At 45.0% G+C, this 18,306-nt stretch overlaps 1 protein-coding gene and 1 long non-coding RNA gene across 3 annotated transcripts in view; one reads left to right on the top strand and one right to left on the bottom strand.

Annotated features, from left to right (window-relative positions):
* LOC144336161 (uncharacterized) overlaps positions 1 to 13,683 on the top strand; it is a 54,794-nt gene extending 41,111 nt beyond the window's left edge. Inside the window, exon 4 of the long non-coding RNA XR_013407680.1 lies at positions 13,165 to 13,683. This is a non-coding gene — a long non-coding RNA (uncharacterized LOC144336161). The remainder of the gene's footprint in view (positions 1 to 13,164) is intronic.
* CLDN10 (claudin 10) overlaps positions 1 to 18,306 on the bottom strand; it is a 142,203-nt gene that overhangs the window by 86,609 nt on the left and 37,288 nt on the right. The window lies entirely within an intron of this gene.

Here is an 18,306-nt window from a genome sequence, read left to right as displayed (position 1 = left end):
GAATAATGGAAGAAAACTTCCCCAGCCTTGCTAGAGACCTAGACATCCAAATACAAGAAGCACAAAGAACACCTAAGAAATTCATCACAAAAAAATCTTCACCTAGGCACATTGTCATCAGGTTATCCAAAGTTAAGACAAAGGAAAGAATCTTAAGAGCTGTGAGACAGAAGCACCAGGTAACCTATAAAAGAAAACCTCTCAGATTAACTGCAGATTTCTCAGCAGAAACCCTACAAACTAGAAGGGATTGGAGCCCTATCTTCAGCCTCTTCAAACAAAACAATTATCAGCCAAGAATTTTGTATCCAGTGAAAAAAGCATCATACATGGAGGAAATATTTAGTCATTTTCAGACAAACAAATGCTGACAGAATTCACTATTACCAAGCCACCACCACAAGAACTGCTAAAAGAAGCTCTAAATCTTGAAACAAATCTTGGAAACACATCAAAACATAACCTCTTTAAAGCATAAATCACATAGCACCTATAAAACAAAAATATAAGTTAAAAAGCAAAAAGGAAAAACAAAATTAAAAAACACAAAGTACACAGGCAACAAAGAGCATGATGAATGCAACAGTACCTCACATTTCAATATAATATTGAATATAAATGACCTAAATTCTCCATTTAAAAGAACTGCAGAATGGATAAGAACTCGCCAACCAACTATCTGCTGCCTTCAGGAGACTCACTTAACACATAAAGATTCACATAAACTTAAAGTAAAGGGGGTGGAAAAAGGCATTTCATGCAAATTGACACCAAAAGTGAGCAGGGGTAAGCTATTCTTATATTAGACAAAACAAATTTTAAAGCAACAGCAGTTAAAAGAGACAAAGAGGGACATTAATGGTAAAAGACCTTGTCCAACAGGAAGCTATCACAATCCTAAACATATATGCACTTGACACTGGAGCTCCCAAATTTATAAAACAAGTACTATTAGACCTAAGAAATGAGATAGACAGCAACATAATAACAGTGGGGCTTCAATACTCTGCTAACAACACTAGACGGGTCATCAAGACAGAGAGTCAATAAAGAAACAATGGATTTAAACTATACCTTGGAACAAATGGACTTAACAGATATATACAGAACATTTCATCCAACAACCACATTCTATTCAACAGAGCATAGAACTTTCTCCAAGATAGACCATGTGATAGGCCACAAAATGAGCCTCAATAAGTTTAAGAAAATTGAAATTATATCAAGCACTCTGTCAGGCCATAGTGGAATAAAACTGGAATTCAACTCCAAAAGGAACCTTCAAAACTATGCAAATACATGAAAATTAAATAATCTGCTCCTAAATGAGCATTGGGTCAAAAACGAAATCGAGATGGAAATTTAAAAATTCTTTGAACTGAATGACAATAATGACACAACCTATCAAAACCCCAGGGATACAGTTAAGGCGGTGCTAAGGGAAAAGTCCATAGCCCTAAATGTCTACATCAAAAAGTCTGAAAGAGCACAAACAGATAATCTTAGGTCACACCTCAAGGAATTAGAGAAAGAAAAACAAACCAAATCAAAATCCAGAAGAAGGAAATAACCAAGATCAGAGCAGAAATACATAAAATTGAAACAAACAAAATACAAAAGATAAATGAAACAAAAAGTTGGTTCTTTGAAGAGATAAATAAAATTGATAGACCATTAGCAAGATTACCAAAGAAAAGAAGGCAGAAAATCCACATAACCTCACTAGAAAACAAAACAGGAGATATTACAACCGACACTATTGAAATACAAAAGACCATTCAGGGCTACTATGAACACCTTTACTCACATAAACTAGAAAATCTAGAAGAGATGGATAAATTCCTAGAAAAATACAACCCTCCTGATTTAAATCAGGAAGAATTAGATACCCTGAACAGACCAATAACAAGCAGTGAGATTGAAATAGTAATTTAAAAATTACCAACAAAAAAAAGTCCAGGTCCAGATGGATTCACAGCAGAATTCTATCAGACATTCAAAGAAGAATTGGTACCAAACCTTTTGACACCATCCACAAGATAAAGAAGGAACCCTCCCTAATTCATTATACGAAGCCAGCTTCACCCTAATACCAAAACCAAGAAAGGACACAACCAAAAAAGAAAACTACAGACTGGTATTCTTGCTGAACATAGATGCTAAAATCCTTAACAAAATACTAGCTAACCGAATCCAACAACATATCAAAAAGATAATTCACCGTGATCAAGTGGGTTTCATACCAGGGATGCAGGAATGGTTTAACACACACAAGTCAATAAATGTGATGTACCACATAAAGAGAATTAAAAACAAAAAATCACATGATCATCTCAATAGATGCAGAAAAAGCATTCGACAAAATCCAGCATCGCTTTATGATTAAAACTCTCAGCAAAATCAGCATACAGGAGACATACCTTAATGTAATAAAAGCCATCAAAACTAACTCACAGCCAACATAATACTGAATGGGTAAAAGTTGAAAGCATTCCCTCTGAGAACAGGAACAAGACAAGGATGCCCACTCTCACCACTCCTCTTCAACATAGTACTGAAAGTCCTAGCCAGGCCACTTAGACAAGAGAAAGAAATAAAGGGCATCCAGATTGGTAATGAGGAAGCCAAACTGTCACTGTTTGCTGACAATATGATAGTTTACCTTGAAACGCTAAGGCCACCTCCAGAAAGCTCTTAGAACTGATCAAAGAATTCGGCAAAGTTTCCGGATACAAGATTAATATACATAAATAAGTAACTCTTCTATACACCAACAGCGATCAAACGGAGAATCAAATCAAGAACTCAACCCCTTTTATAATAGCTGCAAAAAACCTAAAATACTTAGGAATATACCTAACAAAAGAGTTGAAAGCCCTCTTCAAGGGAAACTACAAAACACTGCTGAAAGAAGTCACAGACGACACAAACAAATGGAAACACATCCCATGCTCATGGATGGGTAGAATTAATATTGTGAAAATGACCATACTGCCAAAAGCAATCTACAAATTCAATGCAATCCCCATAAAAATACCACCATCATTCTTCATAGAGTTAGCAAAAACACTTCTAAAATTCATGTGGAACCAAAAAAGAGCACTCATAGCCAAATGAGGACTAAGCAAAACTAACAAATCCAGAGGCATCACATTACCTGATTTCAAATTATACTATAAGGCCATAGTCACCAAAACAGCATGGTACTGATATAAAAATAGGCACATAGACCAACGCAACAGAATAGAGAACCCAGAAATAAACCCAAATACTTGCAACCAACTGATCTTCAACAAAGCAAACAAAATCATAAAGTGAGGGAAAGGACACTGTTTTCAATAAATGGTGCTGGGATAAATTGGCTAGCCACATGTAGGAAAATGAAACTGGATCCTCATCTCTCACCTTATACAAAAATCAACTAAAGATGGATTAAGGACTTAAACCTAAGACCTGAAACTATAAATATTGTAGAAGATAACATTGGAAAAACCCTTCTAGACATTGACTTAGGCAAGAATTTCATGACCAAGAACCCAAAAACAAATGCAATAAAAACAAAGATAAATAGCTAGGACCTAATTAAACTAAAGAACTTTTGCACAGCAAAAGAAAAAGCACAGTAAGCAGACAACCCACAGAGTGGGAGAAAATGTTCATAATCTATACATCTGACAAAGGACTAATATCCAGAATCTACAATGAACTCAAATGAGTAAGAAAAAAAAATCCCATCAAAAAGTGGTCCAAGGACATGAACAGACAACTCTCAAAAGAAGATATATAAATGGCCAACAAACACATGAAAGAATGCTCAACATCACTAATGATCAGGAAAATGCAAATCAAAACCACAATGCGTATGATACCACCTCACTTCTGCAAGAATGGCTATAATCAAAAAATTAAACAAACAGTAGATGTTGGTGTGGATGCAGCGAACAGGGAACACTTCCACACTGCTGGTGGGAATGTAAACTAGCCACAGTGGAAAACAGTGTAAACTGCCACTATGGAAAACAGTGTGGAGAGTCCTTAAAGAACTAAAAGTAGGGTCAGGAGTGGTGACTTATGCTTGTAATCCCAGCATTTTGGGAGGCCAAGGCAGGTAGATCACCTGTGGTCAGGAGTTCGAGACCAGCCTGGCCAACATGGTGAAACCCCATTTCTATGAAAAAGTAAAACTAGCCTGGCGTGGTGGTGAGTGCCTGAATCCCAGCTTCTCAGGAGGCTGAGGCAGGAGAATTTACTTGAACCCAGGAGCCAGAGTTTGTAGTGAGCAGAGATCATGCCATTGCACTCTTGCCTGGGTGACAAGAGAGAAACTCCGTTTCAAAAAAAAAGAAAGAAAGAAAGAATGAAAAGTAGAACTACCACTTGATCCAGCAATCCCACTGCTGGGTATCCACTGAGAGGAAAAGAAGTCATTACACCAAAAAGATACTTGCACATGCATGTTTACAGCAGCACAATTTACAATTGCAAAATCCTGGAACCAACACAAATGCCCATCAATCAACAAGTGGATAAAGAGACTGTGATATATCTATCACATATATATATATATCACATATATATATATCACATATATATATATATATATATGATGGAATACTACGCAGCCATAAAAAGAAATGAATTAACAGCATTTGCAGTGACCTGGATGAGACTGGAGACTATTATTCTAAGTGAAGTAACTCAGGAATGGAAAACCAAACATCGTATATTCTCGCCGATATGTATGAGCTGAGCTATGAGGATGCAAAGGCATAAGAATGATACAGTGGACTTTGGGGGCTTGGGGGGAAGAGTGAGAGGGGGCAAGGGATAAAAGACTACAAATTATGATGCAATGTATCTTGCTCAGGTGATGGGTGCACCAAAATCTCACAAATCACCACTAAAGAATTTACTCATGTAACCAAATACCACCTGTACCCCAATAACTTATGAAAAAAAATTGAGGCCAGGTATGATGTTTCATGCCTGTAATTCCAGCACGTTGGGAGGCTGAGGTGGGTGGATCACAAGGTCAGGAGTTTGAGACCAGCCTGGCCAAGATAGTGGAAGCCCGTCTCTACTAAAAATAAAAAAATTAGCCGGGCATGGTGGCAGGTGCCAGTAATCCCAGCTCCTTGGGAAGCTGAGGTAGAGAATTGCTTGAACCCGGGAGGTGGAGGTTGCAGTGAGTCAATACCATACCACTGCACTCCAGCCTGGGTGACAGAGCAAGACTCCATCTCAAAAACAAACAAACAAAAAAAATTAGGCCAGGCACGGTGGCTCACACCTGTAATCCCAGCACTTTGGGAGGCTGAGGGAGGAGGATCACTTGAGCCCAGGGGTTCAAGACAAGCTTGGGCAACACAGTGAGACCCTGTCTCTACAAAATAAAAATAAAAATAAATTAGCCAGGCATGGTAGTGTGCACCTGTAGTCCTAGCTACTCAGGAAGCTGAGATGGAAGAGTCACTTGAACCTGGGAGGTCAAGGCTGCAGTGAACCGTGATCACGCCACTGCACTCCAGCCTGGACGACAGAGTGAGATCTCATCTCAACAATTAAAAAATTAGAAAAAATTAGAACCATAGAGAATTGGATTACAGATGTGACAAGATTGTCCATGAGTTTATGAAGTACGTGAGAGTTTATACTCTTCTCTGTTATTTTTGTATGTGTTTCAAATCCTCTATAATGAAAAATTTCTTTTTTTCCTAACAAAACTCCTGATCTAGGAGGGAAGATAAAATGTGAACATGAATAATTTCTACGTGACAGAAAGAGATAAACTAAGAGAAGTGCGGAGGAAATTTCAAGAATTACTATGCTTCCACAGATGAACCCAAATGCAAAGCTTAGAGCAGTAATAACATAGTCTTTAGCCAGTCTTCAGCATTATTTGTCCTGAATATTCAAAAATGATTTTGTGATGACTTTATATCTGTAAAGTTCTCTTCATAGGTAACCCTCTAAGGGAAACAGAAAAGTAAATCCTGCAAACAGGAGATACTCTTCTTGGGAAACTTCAGTTTTGAGCAAGAGGATGCTAGGATAGCAGAGACTGGGCAAGAGTGTTTTCCTACAAATGACATCATAGGTTGCCAGAACAAATTGCCCGTGAGAATAGCATGTGCTTAATCAGGAGACAGATGCAGAGAACACCCATAGGTGTAGGTTAGAATAATGCTAAAGAGAAAAAGGCTGGACACGGACAGTTCAAATCCATGTGAAACGCAACACAAAGGCAATAGCAGCAGCGGCAATAGCAGCAGCGACAACAGCAAAATCTCCACTTCATTTTGGCCATGACTTTCAACTTCTTTTCTCCACCAAAAACCTTTTTCTTTAAGTTTTCCATGTGCAACTCATTCATTGAGCACCCAAGTATCAAGCACCATATTAAGCACAGAGGCTGTAAAGGGAGAGTGTAGTTCCGCCTCCCCAAAGAGCTCACAGTGCGGCAGGGTGGAGGCCCATGCACAACTGAGAGGCTAAAATGTGGCTACTGAATCATATGGCCAGGATGGAAAAAGAAAAAGCTTCAGGAATGAAAAGCAAGGCACCTTTCATCCTGTTTGAGATGCCTGTGAGGCAGGTTCACTGTACTCTGGTTACCAATTCCAGGGGAGATCCCACTACATGGAGGATCGCAAAGATCATCACTATGCCAGCCACCAGGAAGGGAAGTCCAGATACTTCCACCAATTGCATTTTTTTTTTCTTTCTTTTTTTTTTTTTTTTTTTTGAGATGGAGTCTCACTCTGTCGCCCAGGCTGGAGTGCAGTGGCATGATCTTGGCTCACTGTAGCCTCTGCCTCCCGGGTTCAAGTGATTCTCCTGCCTCAGCCTGCAGAGTAACTGGGACTACAGGCGCACGCCACCATGCCTGGCTAATTTTTGTGTTGTTAGTGGAGACTTTTGGAGTTTTGCCATGTTGGCCATGCTGGTCTCAAACTCCTGACCTCAAGTGATCCTCCCTCATCAGCCTCCTAAAGTGCACCTATTGCATCTTGGGCTGCAGTTTCTACCACTTGCAGGAGTTGAGTGAGACAGAACACTCAGAGAACAAGTTGAGCAAAGCAACTTTATTCATCACAGATAGGCAACAAGGCACAACAGAAGCCTGGCATCCTTTGTGAGCTGATTCCGCAAGGCTCAGGAAACTGCTGAGAATGGATGGAGTCTTGTCTGCACATGCCCCACATTGCACCGCAGCTGAGGCACCCTGAAATCTCTCCACTCTGGGTTTTATACCCTGGGGGCAGATTGGGATCACTGGACCACAACACTGGAGGACATCCTGTTCTCAGAGGAACAGAAACAGAATCTGGCATGTTCTGGACAGCTTTTCCTTATCTCTGAATGTTGTTTCTGGCACATTCTACAGTTATTGTGAGAACTACAAGTGAAAAATGGGGGAAGAGCTGGGTTATCAAGGCCATTGAGGCACTTGTCCTACGATGTCCAGGAAGGATGCATCTGAGTTGGCCTCAAAGGATGACTAGAATTTCTAGTCCTTATCTGGAGGAAATAGAATGAGTAAAAACATACAGCCATGTATGCCAAAAACACAATTTGTCCAGTGAATATGAGTAAACTCAGGCTGATATTTAGCGGGCATGATGAGAAAGGAGATATGGATTAGGCCTGATTATGAATACCCTGATGTGCCACTCTAGGGAATCTGGAGTGGGCCCGGGCTTGAAAACCAGTAATGAATGATAGAATTGTTTGGCTAGATCAGATCTGAAAAAATTTTGAATGCCTTTGGATAGGAAATTCAGCTCCAATGACTCACAGACCTGTGGTGTAAGGCCTGAAATTAAGATTCAAAACTAAGTACTGCCTTGACCATGAAGGTTGGTAAAATCAGGGTACAGAGGCTCAAATGGATTAACTGCAAGTTCTCCTCCCACTCTGCTCCTGGTAGATAAGGTCCTCTAGCCAAGCAACCCTCCTTGTCAAAGGGACCAGGTGCAGTGCTAGGCTTCATGTCCCCGTCAGCCTGCAGAATTATCCAAGCAAGCCAACACATCCTCCCACAGGAACCAGGGGCACCTCGCCCTCTTGTTACTACAAAGCCTGCCTCCCACAGCTCCTGATGGCTCACTCTGTTCCCGACTGCAACCTCCTGGCTCTGTGTGGGGCAGGGTTGTTCTCCGCTGGGCTGTGAGCCTCTGAATTACCTGCTGCCCATCTCATCTGTCTAGGGTTGGATGTCGTACATTCAACCATCCTCTCAACCCTAGGGTGGGAATCCCTCCCTCACCAGTGGGGTGAAGTGGAGGCAAACTAGATAAGACCCCATCGTACCATGTAGTATTGCACCCTGTTTCTTTTCTTTTCTTTTTTTTTTTTTTTGACACAGGGTCTCACTTTGTTACCCAGGCTGGAGTGCAGTGGCACAATCTTGGCTCACTGCAACCTCCACCTCCTGGGTCCAAGCGATTCTTGTGCCTCAGCCTCCTGAGTAGCTGGGACTACAGGTGCTTGCCATCACACCCAGCTAATTTTTGTGGGTTTTTTTTTTTTTTGTATTTTTAGTAGAGACAGCGTTTCACCATGTTGGCCAGGCTGGTCTTGAACTCCTGACCTCAAGTGATTCATCCCCCTTGGCCTCCCAATGTGCTGGGATTACAGGCATGAGCCACTACACCTGGCCACACACCTGCTTTTTCACACACTTACATTTCCTGTGTAACTGAAAAAACTTGACCTTGTGACACCTCTTTTCAGGAGAATGACATATAAAATTATTCATAATGATGTATTATGAAATATTTTGCCAATATTTTCCTTTAAGAAAGATTAGGGAGGTAGTGTTTAGGATAGATTCTACATGGAACAAATTAGAAGTAGAAAGACCAGTCAAGAAGTATCTGAACAGAATGATAGCCGAGTGGTGTGCAGTGGATACTGTGACACGCTGCCCAGAAAGGACACTGAAAGACATCAGGCCCCAGCTGCTGGAAGTGCTACCACACTCAGCCTGTAGCTTTTAGCCCTCTCAGAAAGTGCCTGAGCTGCAGAAAGCTGCCTCACCTAAGGACATGCCCTGCCTTAGTCCTTTTGTGTTGCTATCCTACCAGAGACTAAGTAGTTCAAAAACAGCAGAAATGTATTTCTCACAATTCTGGAGGCTGTGAAGTCAAGGCACCAGGAAATTTGATGTCTGGTGAGGGTTGGCTTCCTAACTGATAGACAATGTCTTCTTACTGTATCCTCACGTGGTGGAAGGGGCAAGGGAGGGACCTCTCTGGGGTGTCTTCTATAAGGGCACTAATCCCATCCCGAGGGCTCCATCCTTGTGACCTAATCACCTTCCAAAGGCCCCAAATCCCAATACCATCACCTTGGGGGTTAGGATTTTAACATAGGAGTTTTGGAGGGACACAAATGTTTAGACCATAGCACACCTCTGCCTGGGGAAGCTCATATCGAGTGACCAATGGATGGTGGAGCATAAGGGCTTGGCCAGCGCAGCCATGCTTGGGATGTTTCTGAAAGTCCATCTAATTCCAGAGCTCTTGGTGAGGTTTGCAGAGACTGTCAGCCTTGGGTTGTAGCTTAACGTCACTGCTCTGCCCACTCCTGCTTCTGTCCCCTACCTTCCATAGGTGTGGTCCCTCCACAGGTACCCCTTCATGAAATGCCTCTTTAGAGTCTGGTTTCTGGGGATACAAGCTGTGACACTGAAAAAGTGAAGAGGCCACGCACAGTGGGTCATGCCTATAATCCTAGCACATTGGGAGACCAAGGCAGGAGGATTGCTTGAGCTCCGTAGTTGAAGACTAGCGTGGGCAACATAGTGAGACCACATCTCTACAAAAAATTTTCATAAAAAAGAAAGAAAAAAAAATAGAGATGGAAATGAGGGGAGGAGAGGGAAATTGAGAAATAAGAAGCTTAGATGATTTTCACCCTAAGGTTAAATTCCCCAAATAATGTTTCCCCATCTTCTCAGAGAGCCCACAGTCTGAATGAGGAGAAAACTGTTCAATGAAAAATCAACAAATAGTCAGGTGAACGCTCCAGAAATCTGCACAGAGTGGCAGTGCCCACGCCTTTTCCATAAACCAACCTCCTCACTCTCCCCTCCTCGGCAGCTCCCAGGCCTGAGGACGGGCAGAGTCACCTTCTCCCAAGAACAATCGAGAATCATCTCTCACTAGTAAGAATGTTGGCCTCACATTAAATTTGTGGATGTTTAATGGGCTTATTTATTTATTTATTTAATTTTTGAGATGGAGTTTTGCTCTTGTTGCCCAGGCTGGAGTACAGGGGCGCGATCTTGGCTCATTGCAACCTCTGCCTCCTGGGTTCAAGAGATTCTCCTGTCTTAGCCTCCAGAGTAGCTGCAATTACAGGCACACACCACCAAGCCCGGCTAATTTTTTGTATTTTTAGTAGAGATGGGGGTTTCACCATGTTGGCCAGGCTGGTCTCAAACTCCTGACCTCAGGTGATCCACCCACCTTGGCCTCCCGAAGTGCTGGGATTACAGGTGTGAGCCACCGTGCCCAGTCGGCTTATTCATTTATACTTCCATCAGGATTAAGTTCATCATGAAAGTAAAACAATCCAGATGGTTCTGAGACTGAATCTGAGCTCCTGCGTAACACAGCAGGGTGGATCTGGACTAGACGTCCTGCCCTGGACCAGCAAGCTTGGTCTCATAGGTGTGTACTGGAGGCAGCCTGAGAAGGTGTGATTTGATGGGCACCTAGAAGACCCATTGACCCACAAAAGACATGACTCAGTGAGGCTCTAGACCCTTTCTGCCACAGCAGCTTCACGTGGGCTCTGTAGATCGGCACAGCTTTTAGACCCAGCCATGCACGGCTCCTGACTTGGGCCATATAAAGGGGTCAACAACCTACAGACTTTGGGCCAAATCTAACCTCCCCATCCAGACCTGTTTCTGTACAGCCCATGTAAAAAATGTCTTTTACATTTTAAAAATCGTTGGTAAAGTTTTAAATTTGTAACTGTTGTGGGTACATAGTAGTGTATATGTTTATGGGGTACACGGAATGTTTTGATACAGGCCTGCAATGCGAAATAAGCACCTCATGTAACATGGGGTATCCATTCCCTCAGGCATTTATCCTTAGTGTTACAAACAATTCAATTATACTCTTTTATTTGTAAATGTACAACTAAGTTACGTTATGATTGAGTTTTTACTTTTTTTGAGACAGAGTCTCGCTCTGTCGCCCAGGCTGGAGTGCAGTGGCACGATCTTCGCTCATGGCAACCTCCACTTCCTGGGTTCAAGTGATTCTCCTGCCTCAGCCTCCCAAGTAAGTGGGATTACAGACATGCACCCACACCCAGCTAATTTTGTATTTTTAGTAGAGACCGGGTTTTGCCATGTTGGTCAGGCTAGTTTCCAACTCCTGATCTCAGGTGATCCACTCACTTCGGCATCCCAAAGTGCTGGGATTACAGGTGTGAGCCACTGTGCCTGATCGAGTTTTTACATTTCTAAATAATTGAAAAAGCCCCAAAGAAGAATATTTTGCAACATAGGAAGATTATCTGAAATTCAAATTTCAGTGTTCACAAATGAAGTTTTCCTGGAACACAGCCATGCTCATTCTCTTAAATGTCATCTGTAGCTGCTCTCAGGCCCAACAGCAGAGTCGAATAATTGCCACAGAAACCACATGGCCCTCAGAGACTAAAAGTTTACTACCTGGTACTGACCCCTGCTTTATAGCTTTGCTGCTTCCCTCTGTGGTCTGAAGACCAGCCTCACCAGCTTTCCTGGGAGGCCGTTAGAAACACGGAATCTTGGTCCCTGCCCTAGACCTACTGATTCAGATCCTGAGAAATTTCTATTCCCATGAATGTTAGAGAAATGCCAGCTTAGAGGGCTCTGCCCTGGCCACCCTCTGCTGCCCCTCCCCTCAGTGCAGGCAGTTCGCAAGGTCAAGGGCATGCATCCTCCTGGAACCTCTTCCCCATCTAGACCATGCTCTGAGTACCTGGGAATTTTCTGCCTCCAGGGTCAATGCCAGCCTCCTCTCTGGGGTCCATCCTAGCCCAACAGGTGGTCAAGATGCCGCTGTTACAGGGTGGGAGAGTGCCTGTGCTTGAATTTATGGATGTTGTGTCCTTTCGCTCAAGCAGCAAGTTCCTCACGGCATAAAGTGGGAAGACAAAGGGGAAGGATGGGGGCTGGGGGTTAGCTCTTGCTGTCCCATTACCTTCTGGCTTGGGCTCTAGAGCCCAGGAATTCTAGCCCGCCACGTAGTTATGTATATATATTTGACAGTTTATTCACTTGATACGTAACTTCTAAATATTTCAGCATAGCTTATGGGCCTTGATTGGTACTCTTGCATGTGAATAGCATGTCTACTGAATGTTTCTCAATGTGTGTTCTGAGGACCCCGTGCAGCAGAATTCACATGGGTTGTTTGCTTAGAATGCAAATTCCTGGGTCCCACTTTTGATGATCCTGAATCAGGATTTTTTGAGGGTGGAGCCAAGGGATCTGCATTCTGACAAGTTTCCCAGTGGTTCTGGTTCACACCAGAGTTTCAGGAACTCTTGTAATGGGGTAGGGTGGACAGCAGCTGGCTCCCAGGGGAGAAGAAAAGGAACCAGCCAGGTCAGGGGACCACACTGGCTGCCAGCTTCAAACGCTTCCTATTTCTCTCATTATCTCTCTCCTCATCTGGCCTAAACCCAGCCCTGGGCGTGAGCTGCAGAGAGTTTTCTGCCAGGACTGGACAAGGGCATTCTCTCCCTAATACGGGGCCTTCAGAGATTGCTCTACCTAAGAAAGTGTCTGAGTCAATGTGAAACTGGAAAGAAGAGAGATATGGCGTGGCTGTGTCCCCACTCAAATCTCGCTTTGAATTATAGCTCCTACCGTTCCCATGTGTCATGGGAGGGACCCGGTGGGAGGTAATTGAATCATGGGGGGCAGGTCATTCCCATGCTGTTTTTGTGATTGTGAGTCTCACAAGATCTGATGGTTCTGTAAGAAGGAGTTCCCCTGCACAAGTTCTCTCTTCCCTGCCACCATGTAGAATGTGATGCTCCTCCTTGCCTTCTGCCATGATTGTGAGGCCTCCCCAGCCATGTGGAACTGTGAGTCCATTAAACCTCTTTCCTTTATAAATCCCCCAGTCTCGGGTATGTCTTTATCAGCAGTGTGAAGATGGACTAATACAAAGAGGAACTAGGGGAGCTTGGAGGAACCATAGAGACTCAATCAAGGATTCAGGTGAAGTCTCTGTTGCAAACCCTTGAGCAGGTGAGAACCCCTGGACTCTTGCAGGAGACATGGGAGGAGCTATACATACAGACAGTGCTGTCCCACCAATGTGGGTTCAAACCCTGCATCTGTCACTGTCTATGTGACCTCGATCAAGTTCCTTAAGGTCTCCAGGTTTGTTTTCTTATCTGTAAGATGAGAATCCTCTTCTGCAAACCATGTCTGTTTAAAATACATGCTTGTTTTGAAAGTGATGCAGCAACATTTTCTCGAGTTAATGTTCTTTCTCACTCATAATTTTAAAATATTTATTCATGACTAACTATAATATTAAATCTGTGACTTTATTTTTGCTAAATGTCCATTTCAGAGAAGAATATGACTTTATATGTGTTTTTTAAAAATAAGCCTTAGCAATGCATATTTGCAATAAAAATATTTGACAATCCTAATACCTTCTAGGCTTGTCATGGAACGAAATGTGATAATTAAGTAAAACCCATTCTTGCCACAAAGATCTAAGCGGTGGCCACTTTTTTTTTTTTTTTCCCAAGGTGGAGTCTTGCTCTGTCACCCAAACTGGAGTATAGTGGCGTGATCTCGGTTCACTGCAACCTCTGCCTCCCAGGTTCAAGCAATTCTCCTGCCTCAGCCTCCCAAGTAGCTGGGATTACAGGTGCCTGCCACCACACCCTGCTAATTTTTATATTTTTTAGTAGAGATGGAGTTTCACCATGTTGGTCAGGCTGGTCTTGAACTCCTGACCTCGTGATCCGCCCGCCTTGGCCTCTCAAAGTGCTGGGATTACAGGGATGAGCCACCGTGGCCGACCAGTAGCCACTGTTTATTAGGAAGCTTGTTATCTTGTACCACTGCACCTTCTGATGATTGCTCTCACAGGCACTTAACCACTGGCTAATAAAATGACTTTCCTTAAACCTCATGCACAGGAGGCCAGTTAGGCTCCAGTTGCACAGTTGCAGCCCTGTGCCCGGGCAGTGCTTGGCCAGTGACCTCTAACTCCCTGAGGCTTCTTGTGACGAAGCAACTCCTGAAGTCACACGGCCAAGATGCTCACAGGACATGATTCTTAGGATGATCCCACCTGACCACAGCCTGGGACTCACTGTCACAGGTTAGTGATGAACGCGGAACCTTAATGAAACCTCCAGCGACACCTGTGCCATACTGCAAGTCACCACTAGGGGGAAGCAGAATACAAGCATCCAGGTGAGAACCAAGGAAGCACTGAGGAATGTGGCCCAGGAAGCCAAATGGGGATGGGAGGGGAGAAGGATCCTAGGTGCACCCTCCCTGTTCACCCCACCCACCGGGCAGACATGCACACTCCTGGTCTTGCTCTCAAACCATCGGATTCCTCTGTTACTCTGTTCTCTGGTCCTGGTACAGCACATTATATCTTCCGTATGGCAAAGGCCAGTGGTTCTCTAACTTGGCTGCATGTTTAAATCACCTGGAGAGTTCCGTAAACTCTCTACATCCTGGTCTTATCTCAATTAAATCTGAATCTCTGTTGCTTGGAAGCAGGAATCAGTGCTTTTTATATTTATTTACTTGCTTATCTATTTTTGAGACAGAGTCTCACTCTGTTGTCCAGGCTGGAGTGCAGTGGTGCAATCTCGGCTCACTGCAACCTCAGCTCCCTGGGCTCAAGTGATTCTCATGTCTCAGCCTCCCAAGTAGCTGGGACTACAGGCGTGCACCACCATGTCCAGCTATTTTTTTTTTTCTATTTTAGTTGATATGGGGTTTGCCATGTTGGCCAGGTTGGTCTTGAACTCCTGACTCAAGTGATCTGCCAGCCTCAGCCTCCCAAAGTGCTGGGATTACAGATGTGAGCCACTGCGTCCGGCCTCCAGAGCTTTTTAAAACACAACAGGTGATTCCAATTTGCAGCCAATTTTGAGAACCACCGTTTTAGGCAAAAGATCTCATTTCTTTTCAAATAGAAGCTGGCTTTCATTGCTAGAGGACTCCTCCAAGAAGCCTCCCTAATGAACCACACGTTTTCCTCCTCCATCTGTCCATGGGCCTGTCTGCAGCTGATGCCAGTACTTATCACGGCTTAAGATACGCACGGGGTGTTGTTAATATGCAGATTCAGATTCATTAGGTCTGAGGTGGGGTTGAGATGCTGCATCTCTAAGTCCCAGGTGCTGCTGGTCCACAGACCATTCACACCTGGGTTGGCAGGCCATCATCCTGTGTTTCCGCATGTGCACCTTTGCAGTTGTTCTCTAGCTGTTTTGCATTCCTTTTCTGCTTCTGTATTAACCATGTTTCTCCTTTCTGTAAACTTGATGCTTTAACATCTGCCCCGTGTGCATCTGCAGGACACACCTTGCTCTGGGCAACCCAATAATATGTCTCCCTCACTGTCCTCCTGCCCCTGGAAGGAGTCCTCCTGGGGGTGTGCTTTGCAAATAAAAACCAACCCAGCGTCTGCATCTCAACCAGTTCCCCTATCTGGAAGGAAGCAATCTGGGCAATGTGGGGTAAAATTAGATGGCAGAGATTTGTGACAAGCATAGAAGACCACCCAGCTTGCTCAGGGGGCAGCATCAATCATAAGTCACATCACAGCAGAGCCATGGTTCTCAAGTCCGAACAGGCAGAGCGAGGCGGTGGAAAGAGGGAGAGGGAGAGAGAAGCAGGGAGCTCTGACCCATGCAGGTGGACTTGGGATCATGGGAGCGCACACAGATAGACTCCAGGCTGGCTTCACTGAGACACCACCCAGAGAAAGGCAGCTGGAGGACACAAGGTGGGAATGGAGCCGTTGCCACCTTCCTGGAGCTCCAAGCCAGTCACCCTCCCCAGGGGCCCAGAGGCCACTGGGGCAAAGAGCACTGAAACTCTTTCAAACCCTGCTGGCTACTTCCCTCCCTAGAGGAGCAGCAGAGAAGCCCACAGGTGGCCAGTGCTCAGTCAGCACAGCTGAGGTGGGCTGGCAAAGCTCCTGGCACTGTCTGTCTCCAAGAATTGGCTGGGGCATCAGATGGTGGCTGCGGAGCCTCATCTCCCCTCTCCTAAGCTTAGCGGAGATCAGGCTCAGCAGATCTGCCCAGGTTCCCAGGAGGCCGGGCTGGTTGCAGTCGCTCCCCTTTTGAACCAAGGTCATTTCTCTCAACCAAGGAACTTCCATAATCACAGGGATGTCCCCTGACCCCATCCCTACAAATATGTAGAGTGCGAGGGAGCACAGGGCAGGGGTTGGCTCTTAATCCCTGGCAGGGAGCTGCTGCCGTCTGACCCGAGCTGTGGGACAGCACTGGGTGTGTGCTCCTACTTCCCGGCTTATAGGTTTCCTCCTCTGTGTGGCACCAGCATGTGTGTTCCTGACCCCTTAGCAGAGAGGAGCTGATTCGCTCTGTCTGTGAAGCCAAAACACAAGGGACCTGCAAGTTTTGAACCCTCCTCTCCACCAAGATGTGAGATGTACACTGCTAGATCCCTGAGATCCCATTAGGCTCAGCCCCTCCACCCACCTGCCTCTGCTGGGCTCAAGCCTCCCTCTGGCACTACAGCACAGAACAGCCTCCTCCAGCCTGGCTCCACGCCCGCCCCGCCATCTTCCTCCTCCCTACCCCCTGGAATGAGCTTCCAAAAAGGCAGATCTTACCAGGTCTCACTCCTCCTCGAACACTGATCAATCTCCGCTTGCCTTTTCCATTCTCTTCTCCCCGGTCCCTTTCTACATATGGGTTTCCTCCCCAGTTTCACTGAGACAGGGCCATTGCCCTTGCAGGCCTCCCTGCTGTTTCTGAGTACACAGCTGCTTCTTGGATTTGTTCTCTTACTCTCTTCCCTGCTAGAAGGCACGGCTCACCTGTTCTTACTTTCCCTGACTGAGGTGCGTCCATTCCTCCGCTCTGCGCTCATAGCAGCCTCCTCTAACCTCCATTTGAGCCTTTGTTTTATTGCAGGGGTCCCCAACCCCTGGGCCATGGGCTGATACCAGTCTGTGGCCTGTTAGGAACGAGGCCTCACGGCAGGAGGTGAGTGGCAGGCGGGCGAGCAAGGCTTCATCTGTATCTGCAGCTGCTCCCCATGGCTCACATCACCGCCTGAGCTCCACCTCCTGTCAGCTCAGCCGGGCATTAGATTCTCATAGGAGCATGAACCCTATTGCAAACTGCACACTCGAGGGATTTGGGTTGCCTGCTCCTCATCAGAATCTAATGCTTGATGATCTGTCACTCCTGATGATCTGTCGCTGTCTCCCAGCACCCCCAGATGGGACCGCCTAGTTGCAGGAAAACAAGCTCAGGGCTCCCACTGATTCTACATGATGGTGAGTTGTGTAACTATTTCATTATATATTACAATGTCATCATAATACAAATAACATGCACAGTAAATATAATGCATTTGAATCATCCTGAAACTACCCTGTGACCCTTGTCAGTGGAAAAATTGTCTTCCACGAAATCGGTCCCTGGTACCAAAAAGGCTGGGACCGCTGTTCTAGTGCATTACATTCTAATACTTTATTATTTATTTCTGTTTCCTCCACTGTGGGCGAGCCCCTTGAGGGCAGGGGTTTGTTCCCTCTGAAGCTTAACAGCCTGGCAACAGAGCTGGCCTTTGAAGGTTTTCCGTGAAATGAGTTCACCAGTGATTCTCCAGGTGTGGTCCCTGAACCAGCAGCATATCGGGGCCCGGGAACCTGTGAGAAATGCAATTCTCAGTCCCGCCCTGACCTGCCGAGTCAGAGCTCTGGGGATGGCACCCGGCCCTCTGTTCCTGCAGCCCTTCTGGGTGATTCTCAGGCACGCTCTCACGAGAGGTCAGCTGAATGAGGCACGTGAGAACCTAATGAAATATCATGTGAATGGAATTTGCTATTATTACTCAGCTTAGACTGAAGGATCCCGGGGTGGTGAGCGGCCCAGGGCACAGCTGTTCCCTGGTTCCCCATCCTCATCACTTGGCATGCAGGCTGCCTGGGGCACCCGAGGCCCATCTCTTCCTGAGCCCTTGTTAGATGTTGTTGCTATTTCTTTTTTAATTTTAATTTTTAGTTCTGGGGTACATGTGCAGGATGTGTAGGT

The sequence above is a fragment of the Macaca mulatta genome, chromosome 17 (genome assembly GCF_049350105.2).
Source record: "Macaca mulatta isolate MMU2019108-1 chromosome 17, T2T-MMU8v2.0, whole genome shotgun sequence".
Classification (NCBI taxonomy): Eukaryota; Metazoa; Chordata; class Mammalia; order Primates; family Cercopithecidae; genus Macaca; species Macaca mulatta.
This window is presented reverse-complemented; position numbering and strand designations above follow the sequence as displayed.